Below are 9,996 nucleotides of genomic sequence, written 5' to 3'. Positions count from 1 at the left end.
ATATTTGGGTTCAACCTGAAGATCAGACAAGCTAAGTAGTCAGCCACTGGCTCTTACTTCAACCTCAGTTTGAAAACAGTGATCCTGCCTCCAGGAAGCCTCAGAATGATACTGAGCCTGAGAGCTTCATGCCAAGGTTTTCATGCCAAAACATTGACTGGATGAGCCATCCATCACCCTGGCCCCTCACCTCCATATTTAACTGCATAGTCATGAGACACTCCCCAGTTTTGCAAATCTTCATTTCCTTGGGCTATTTTTTTTTTGTTTTTTTTTTTTTGTTTTTTCGAGACAGGGTTTCTCTGTGGCTTTGGAGCCTGTCCTGGAACTCGCTCTGTAGACCAGGCTGCGTCTATTTTTTTTTTAAGGCATTGATTGGTTTGTTCTTGTAGCTCCTGACAAACTCAAAAAGAAAAGGGAAGAGGAAGGGCATCCTGAGGGCTCTTTGCTTATCACAACTATCTATTTTTGTCACTGTAATAAAAAAAGCACTCATTACCTGATCATTTTGGATGACAAGAGCCACAGGAAGGTAGTGAGTTGGGCAATGAATACTCACCTCAAAACTTGCCTTCACTTCTACTAGCAGGTTCATGAATAGAGAGCAAGGTTTAGGTAGCAGTGGAAAGAATGCCAGTCTCCAGACCAGCTACTTTGTTTTGTTAGAACTACATTGTAGACCCTGTTCCTTGACACTGAACAGTGTGTGCACATGGTGGACCTTGTCCTTGGCAATGAACAATGTATGTTTATGGTGGGCCCTGTCCTTACAATGAACAATGCATGTATATGGTGGGACGTCTTCTTGGCAATGGACAGTGTGTGCACATGGCGGACCCTGTCCTTGGCAATGAATAATATGTGCAGGTTTTGATGTATTTTCTAAAAGCTTTCACTTCTCTCTCTGAGGCCGCCTTCCTTCCTCTATTTCATCTCACATTTCTATATTCCCCTTTATCAGAAAGCCAAGAAGTAGCTTTACTGTTTTTAAGAATGATTGTTAAGCACTGTGCCAGTTTGAGTTTATGTCTTTGACTTTCTATAACTCAGGTGGGGAAAGTATAAATAGTTAGATACTAAATATTTTAGCTTCTGTGGGACAAAGGCAAAATCAGGAATGTTTCTGTAGAATGTGACAAAATCCAAATCTTTATAGACAGTGAAATTAGGATTTTATGTTTCACAGATCATGTAATGTTACTTTAATTTTCCAACCATTTAAACATGTCAAACATTCTTAGCTCAGTGGCTCTACCAACTAGCTACCAACTGAATGTGGACAGCCGGCAATGATTTGCTGACTTCTGTTTCAGTCTGGCACGGAAGAAAAACCTAAACCACAGCACACAACAACTCAACATTCTGCAGTCCGCCATCCCTCACACTTGCAAACCAGACTGACAATCTGAATTCCAGCCCTCGGACTGAGTGGACAGGGAGACCAACTTCTGCAGTCTGTTCTCTGACCTCCACAAAGAGTCATGGTGCGCATGGCTCTCACTACCCAGCACCTGCAATAAATAAATGGAGAAAAGAATCAATGTTTGAATCCAAATATTCTACTGTAGAAGTCTACTGTATACTTTTGTCTGCTTTTGAGAAAGGAAACGCTATGCAGCCCAAGCTGGTTCAGAACTTAGCTTCTTGCCTCATTAACCCAGGTGCTGGGATTCTAGGCACGTGCAACCATCTCCAGCTCTACAGCAGGGGCCCTTGACCTTCCTTTATCATCGGAACAAGCTGCTGTCTTGTGAAAACATGACTCCCAGAATAGTTTTGGTTTTGCTTCTTTGTGAAGCCTCACTTTGTAACCTAGGCTGGTCTTGAGCTTTTGACAACCCTCCTGCCTCAGCCTGTATGTGGGGATCACAACCTAAGCCATCATGTTGTGCTCAGATTTGGGGTTATTTGATACTGGAGATTCCAGGGCAAATATCTGAAGTGGTTTTCAGGACCAGGTTAACTGTTAGGGGAGAGAGGTAAAATTGAATCCTCAAAGCTGTGGTCCAGCATCACTGTCATGTCATTAAGAACTCGTGAGAGATGCATGTTTTCTGGAGCCCAGATCCCAGAAACAACAGTAACTCGGGGTGGGGCCTGGCAATCTGGTTTTCATACAGCCAGCTGGTTCTGATGCTGCTAACATTTGAGAAGCCCCTGATTCCAGGCTTCATTACCAGCAGCTGGAGAAGCAGTGAACCACCTGAGCAATAAAGGGGTGGGCCCTCTCCTACAGCTTTGTTCTCAAGAAAGGAGCAAGGCCTGCGGCTGAGAGCAATTCCAAGATACCTGGCAACCAAGACACAGATTTTCCAGGAAGATCTGGAAACGGACTCGGGGCCAACATTTTGGAGTTCAGGGCGTGCATTTCCGTAAGGAGTATGGTGTGTCTTAGGGATGGCACGTGCCACCCTGACAAAAATACGTTTCAGTGTCTTTGCATTATGTGACCGTGGTATTAATTAACTCGGGGACCCAGAGGCTTTGCAAAGCCCTCTAACGTATCCTCCATCATCCTTCCAAGGTCCAGCGGCAGAGTCCCTGTCTTGGGGGCCAGTGAGGCAGTGGGAGAGGTCTGACCTCACAAGAGGTCCTTGTGATGTCATTGACACCTCAAGATGCCCTTTTCTGTGAAGGTCACAAGGGACTCAGTCCTGGACCCTGCGGCTTGCAGGGGCCAGGCTGCTGGAGGCAGGCGCGTGCTTCCAGCAGCAGAGGTCTGAGGAAGCATGCAGACTTGAACCGGGCTGGCGAACTGTCTGTGTTTGGTGCTGCTTGTTTGCGCAAGGACAGTTTCAGGAAGGGAATAGACTACAGAACTTTGCAAAAGGGCCACCTAAGTTTTCTTCTGAGCAAAGACAGCATCTATCAAGGTCCTCCAGAAGTGTGCTTGCCGTCCCGCTGTGGGGGTGGATGCTCCGAAGTGAAGGATGGGGAAGAGGAAATGCATCTGCGACCTCTGCTCCTGCGGGTAAGGTAGTCACCCCCATTAAGGTCAATCTGAGGAGGGGGCTTGATTTTTTACACTCCCTAGGGAACCGAGTCATTTTCTTAGAGAGAAGACAGGCAGTGTCTTCATTCCGCTGCTTTCTCAGGCTGGAGTCTGGTTTCAGGCTGTATTGTTGTCAATTACCATTTGACACACACCCGTTGAAACAGCATGCCCATGTTCGGTTGTTGTTGTTGTTGTTGTTGTGGTTTTGGTCCTACAGGGTAGAGATTTAGGAACCTTAAGAGTGGGCTGGGCCGAGCCTTATCCAGGTTGAGGTCAGTACTGTTTCTTGTTAGGTATTGATGGCCAGCCAGTATTGTTGCGATTTTTAGGATGGGGGAAGAGTTCTTTTTATGTGGGTCAATTTTCCACTCACAGAAATTGGTATTTTGTCAGGGAAGCACAAGGCACTGGTACCAGTTGGTGCAGTGTTGAAGTGGACAAGGGTCACCGGGGAAAGTACTTCGCAGTCTCCTGCCCAAGGCATTGTAGGATGCCTTCTTGCCGCCTGCCTTTAGGACCATACTGAAGTGAAGCATAGTGGAGGCAGGGGTTTGGGACAAAGCTTTGGGCTGCTGTCTCTGAGATGATCCTTCTGTCTGTTTTCCTAGGACAATTAGAGAACCGCAGTACTAGGCTAGGGGAGAGCAGGGGGGGGGGCAGTCCATATGAGGGTGGACCCCAGAATTGCTCCCCAGCCTTCTGGCTAAAACGAAGTGAAGAGGGTGGCTTCTGGGGTTGTCCCTAACTATGGCATCTTGGGTAGGCAACTGAACTCCCCATTAAAATTTCTTTATATTTTCCTCATAGGACTATTATAAATAAAAGGATAATGTGTGCCATACTGCACATGGATTCTACAGACCCTGCTAGTGTCTTGAGATCTGCCAAAGGGTTTACCAACTGTAGCATGTTACATGAAATAATGTACTTACTGTATTTGGGAGAATAGGTCAGGGACACTCTGAAAACAGAAACTTTTAAAATCTCCGGAGTCAGTGAAGAGACCGCAGCCCTAGCTGCTCATTGCTCCTGCTTAGTGAGCAGTCCCTAGGGATGGTCCCGCCAGCGGTCTTGGACACTTCCTGCCATTTCCCAGGGTTCTCGCTGCACTTGCCAGGTGGGACCGCAGCAGTGTCCAGGGCTGGTTTTACACACTAGTGAAAACCAATTTTTTGTTTTAAGACTCATCTCCTCTTGGGGCTCTCTTTATCCCAGAAAGCTCTCAGCTGTGGTGTGGGGTTGAAGTCTTTGAGGTCTATCTTTGCACAGCAGGGGAGGCTCAAAAATGTGAGCCCATTTCCACCTTGTCTGAAGGTCAGCGAGTTCCAGCTTGCTGTTGTCATTCCACCCTGAGTTCGGAGAGTTCTGTTCCTTCAGGGTTATTGTCTGTTTCTACCTCAAACAAACAAAGATCTCACCTAGATTTAGATCAGAGAGTTCTGCGCTCTCAAGATTATTGCCAACAGGTGTGGCTAATAGCCAGCCCTTATACTTCAGGTGTGGAGAAAGTGGAACTGTTTCTACCTCAAACAAAAGTCTAAGGATCCAGCTAAGTTTTTACTCCTTTAGGGAGATAACAATGAATTCCATTCAGGGAGTGCTTTGCCTACAGAATGTTTTGGTCTAGGGTGTGAGTGGTACTTGGCTTGTTCTAGCAATAGAATTTTAACTAAGAATGTAGCCTGCAACCTTCATCTGGTCTATTCCTTTCCTTGTATCATGTTAATGCAGCTTTTTAAAAAAATCTTAATCCTGCCTTTTGAGGTATTTTAGGTAAATGGAAATTAAACACGGGCAATTTCAGTAGTCACTGGAACTCCCTCCTGGTACTATCCTGTTTTTGTTTTATTATTTTCACTCACGTCTTTGCTCCCTTTACTTATTTTTCTAATTCCCATGCTCCTACCCTGGTAAATGGTATTATTTGTTGAAGCTGGTCTCTGACACAGCATGCAGTCTAGGTAGGAAGGCAGGACACACTGGAGAGGCTCAGGATATGCAATCAGATGCCACCCCACCCACCTCCTATTTGGTGTCTGTCTCGGATGCTCTTTTCCCTTCACCCTGCAGAGTTGCTCCTTCCACTGGGTATGAAGTCTCTCTGGTGTTCCTTCTTGCCACCTCCTTTGCTCCTTTCCTTAATGGTTCTTTCAACTGATGGAGGAAGGTCATTGGTTAAAAAATAAAGAAACTGCTTGTCCCTCATAGGTTAAAACATAGGTGGGAGGAGTAAACAGAACAGAATGCTGGGAGGAAGAGGAAGTGAACTCAGAGGCCATGCTTCCCTCTCCCGTGGAAGATGCAGATGATGAAACTCCGACCCAGGATGGACGTAGGCTAGAATCTTCCTGGTAAGCGCACCTTGGAGTGCTACACACATTATTAGAAATGAGCTAGTCCAGGTGCGAGAGTTAGCCAAGAAGAGGCTAGATATAATGGGCCAAGCAGTGTTTAAAAGAATACAATTTGTGTGTTGTTATTTCGGGTTTAAAGCTAGCCAGGCGACCAGGAGCTGGGGTGGCAGGAACACAGCATTGCATTGAATCTGTAGATTGCTTTTGGCAAGATTACCATTTTTGCTATGTTAATCCTACCTACCCAAGAGCATGGGAGATCTTTCCACTTTCTGGTATCTTCTATCTTCTTCAACTTTGGGCTGGAGAGATGGCTCAACCGTTAAAGGCTGGGCTCACAACCATAAATATCTTCTTCAACTTTTCTCTTCAAAGATTTAAAGTTCTTGTCATACAAGTCTTCCACTTGTTTGGCTAGAGTTACTGAGATATTTTATGCTATTTGTGGCTATTGTGAAGGGTGATGTTTCTCTGATTTCTTTCTCGGCCCATTTATCATTTGTGTACAGGAGGGCTACTGATTTTTTGAGTTAATCTTGTATCCTGCTTCATTACTGAAAGTATTTATGAGTTGTAGAAGTTCCTTGATAGAATTTTTGGGGTCTTTTATGTAAACTATCATATCATCAGTGATTAGTGAGAGTTTGACTTCTTCTCCTCTGGTTTGTATCCCCTTGATCTCCCTTTTGTGTCTTATTGCTCTAACTAGGACCTCAAGAACTATATTGAATAGATATGGAGAGAGTGGACAACCTGTCTTGTTCCTGATTTCAGTGGGATCGCTGGGAGTTTCTCTCCATTTAGTTTGATGTTGGCTGTTGATTTGCTGTATATTGCCTTTATTATGTTTAGGTATGTTCCTCGTATTCCTGCTCTCTCCAAGACCTATATCATGAAGGGAGGTTGTATTTTGTCGAAAGCCCTCCCAACATCTAATGAGATGATCATGTGGTTTTTATTTTTCAGTTTGTTTATATGGTGGATTACGTTGACAGATTTTTGTACATTGAACCATCCCTGCATCTCTGGGTTGAAACCAACTTGATCATGGTGGATGATGGTTCTGATGTGTTCTTGGATTCAATTTGCCAGTATTTTGTTTAGTATTTTTGCATCAATGTTCATGAGTGAGATTGGTCTGTAACTCTCCCTCTTAGTAATGTTTTTCTGCGGTTTGGGTATCAAGGTAATTATAGCCTCATAAAAAGGGTTTGGCAATGTTCCTTTTGTTTCTATTGTATGGTATAATTTGAGGAGTATTGGTATTAGTTTTTCCTTAAAAATCTTGTAGAATTCTGAGCTGAAACCATCTGGTCCTGGGCTTTTTTTTTTTTTTGTTGGGAGATCTTCGATGACTATCTCTACTTCCTCAGCAGCTATAGGTCTGTTTAATTTGCTTGCTTATCTGGTGTTTAATTTTGGTAAGTGATATTTACCCAGAAAGTTGTCCATTTCCTTTGTTTTTCAATTATGTGGAGTACAGGTTTTCGAAATATGAACTGATGATTCTCTGTATTTCCTGTGTCTGTTATGTTCCCCTTTTCATTTCTGATTTTGTTAATTTGGATATTCACTCTCTGTCTTTTGGTTAGTTTGGGTAAAGGTTTGTCTATTTTGTTTTTCTCATAGAACCAACTGTTTGTCTCATTGATTCTTTGTATTGTTTTCTTTGTTTCTATTTTGTTGACTTCAGCTTTCAATTTGATTATTTCCTGCCATCTAGTCCTCCTGGGTGAGTTTGCTTCTTTTTCTTCTTGAGTTTTCAGGTGTTCCATCTCTTGTATTCTACTGTTTATGCTTGCATTAGTGGTTCCTGATCGTTTTCTCATGATTTCTGTTTCTACAATTCCTTTGGCTTGTGTTTTCTTTATTGTCTCTATTTCAATTTTCAAGTCTTGAATAGTTTCTTTCATATATTTGATTGCTTTTTCTTGGTCTTCTTTAAGGGATTTGCTGAAGTCTTTTCAATTTTTTTGTCTTTTTCTCCATTTCTTTGAGGGAATTTCTCATTTCCTCTTTGTTTCAAACAGTCTCCCGAAGTTAATTTTTTAGGTCATTTTCTTCTGCTTTATCTACATTTGGTTGTTTAAGTCTTGCTCTTATAGGGTCTTTAGGTTTTACTGGTGTCATGTTACTCTTTGTGTGGTGGTCTGTGTGTTCTTACCTTTTCTACTCATCTTTTCCTCTAATAGGCGTGGTTGGGGCTGTCTGTGATTCTGTTAATTAATCTTCTAGATGCCAGTATATCCAAGGCTCAGGTGGTTTTTCCTGGTGGTGCAGTCAGTGCCACGGTTCTAGTTACCCCGTTGATCACTCTGTGTTCCTGGAGGTTACTTAGTGCTCCTGGGCTTTGCTCCACTCCCTTGGAGTTTGCTGTCTCAGGCCTGCTCTAGCCTAGGTTGTCAGCTCAGACCTGTTTCTGTAAATGTCCCTGGTCTGGTTCTGTTCCTGCAGAGGTCCCTGGCATGGGGTGGGTCCTATAAAGGACACTGGTTCTGATCTACTCCCTCAGAGTTCCCAGGCTTGGGTGTTCCCAGACCTGCAAAGGACCTGGCTCACACTTACTCCCTTAGAGGTCCCAGACTCACGGTCAGACCCACAGAGGTTTCTGGTTCCTGCCTATTCCCTTTGACATCCCAGACCAATGACGGGACCCACAGAAGTCTTGGCTCAGACTTACTACTCCCTCTGAGGTCCCAGACTCATGCGTGGACCCACAGAGATCTCTGGTTCCTGCCTACTCCCTCGGAGGTCCCAGATTCACACCCAGACATGCAAAGGTCCTGGCTCAGGCCTAGTTCCTCAGAGGTCCTAAACTCATGCCCAGACCCATAGGGGTCCTGGCTTAGGTCTACTCCCTTGAAGGTCCCAGATTCATGTCCGGACCCACAGTGGTCTCTGTCTCTGTCTCACTCAGCGCAGCGGTTGCTCCCCTGCACCTGTTCCTGTGGAGCTTGCTGTCTCGGGTCTGCTCTGGCCCAGGTTGCTGGCTCAGTCCTGCATCAGCAAATGTCCCTGTCTCCTGTGGTTTTGATTGGGCATCTCAGTCTTTCTGATAGATAGACTTTCTAGTTTCCCCTCACCCATTCCTTACTCTTGCCTTTGTTCCCTCTTATAAGATGCTTCTGACCCTTCCTTCTGCCTCCTAACCCTTGAGGTCTTGCTCACATTATAGGGTCCCCATAGGCTCAGCCCTGTCATCCTCCAGAAGGAAGGTAGGACCCACTACCTATGCCCTGGTCTTGCAGTCATGTGTCTGCCAGCCTCATGTCTCTACTGATGGTGTGTCCTGGGAAGCTGAGCTCATATTCTGTACCTTTGTGAGGTGGTGGATGGATCTGTCTGCTGAACTAACATGCTGGAGTGGGTTAGGGACAGTCAGTCTGGAGTGGTGCTTTCCACAATGGTAGCCACACAATGTTGTTTGCTTTAGTGAACTACAACTAGGGAAAATTAAAGCTGGTTTTTGGTTGCATTAGTCACATTTTGGATGTTCAGAAACCACACAAGCCTGGAGAGTTAGCTGTTTTAGCAGCTAAGAGCACTGGCTGATCTTCCAAAGAACCCAGGTTCAGTTCCTGGCACCTGCATGGCAGCTCAAAACCATCTGTAACTCCAGTTATAGGGGACCCAATGCCTACTTCTGGCCTCTATTGGTACCAGGCATGCATGTTCACACAGTTTTATTTTATTAAACCTTTTTAAAAATTTTGTTGTTTTTGAGTCAAGGTTTTTCTGTGTATCCCTGGCTGTCTGGAATTCTTTCTGTAGACCAGGCTGGCTTCAAATTCAAAGATTTACCTGTCTCCGCTTCTTGAGTGCTGGGATTAAAGGCATGCACCAACATAGCCAGCTGGTGCACATAGGCATGAGTGCTGGGATTAAAGGCATGCACCAACATAGCCAGCTGGTGCAAATAGGCAAAACACTCACACTCATATAAAATAAAAATGAAACATGAGTTAAGTGCTTATCATACTGTACTGCAGATGTGAAACACGTCCATCACTACAGAAAGTTCCGCTGGGCAAGGCTGAACCTTCCATGACCCCACCACTGTTAGATGCACTCAGAGGCTGCTGGGCTAGAATGGATTTTGTAGGGTTCTCAGCCTCTAGAAGTCAGGAGTTGTGGTGATTTCTAACCCAAGGAGGGAAGGTCTGTGCAATGAACTCCCTTGGGGAAGAGGCTTCTAGCAGCAGAGGGGGCACTGGCTGAAGAAGTCACCTGGCCACCTCCTTTTGATCCAGATATCACTTTTGAAAACCAGGACTTCTGGGGAAGGGAAGGAGGCCTACATTTATCATTTATTAGAGTGAAGATTTCTTTAATACATTTTTTCTCAACCTTTTCTTCCCCCCTCCCTCCCACTTTTCTTTTTTCTTTCTTATTCCTTTCTTCCTTCTTTACTCCCCTTCCTCAATCCCTCCCCCCTCTCTCTCTTTATTCCTTCTTTCCTTCCTTTCTTCCCTCCTCCTCTTCCTCCTCTCTTTTTTTCCCCTCCAAGCCCAGACTGGCCTGAAACATACTGTGCATGACTCTGAACTCCGTTTCTTCTTGTCTCCATCTCTCAAGTCCTGCAATTACAGACCTGTATCACTCTTTCCAACTTTGCTTTGCTTTTGAGTTTTGTTGTGTAGCCCGGGC

Source organism: Microtus ochrogaster, chromosome 10, assembly GCF_000317375.1.
Source record: "Microtus ochrogaster isolate Prairie Vole_2 chromosome 10, MicOch1.0, whole genome shotgun sequence".
NCBI classification, from domain to species: Eukaryota; Metazoa; Chordata; class Mammalia; order Rodentia; family Cricetidae; genus Microtus; species Microtus ochrogaster.
This window is presented reverse-complemented; position numbering follows the sequence as displayed.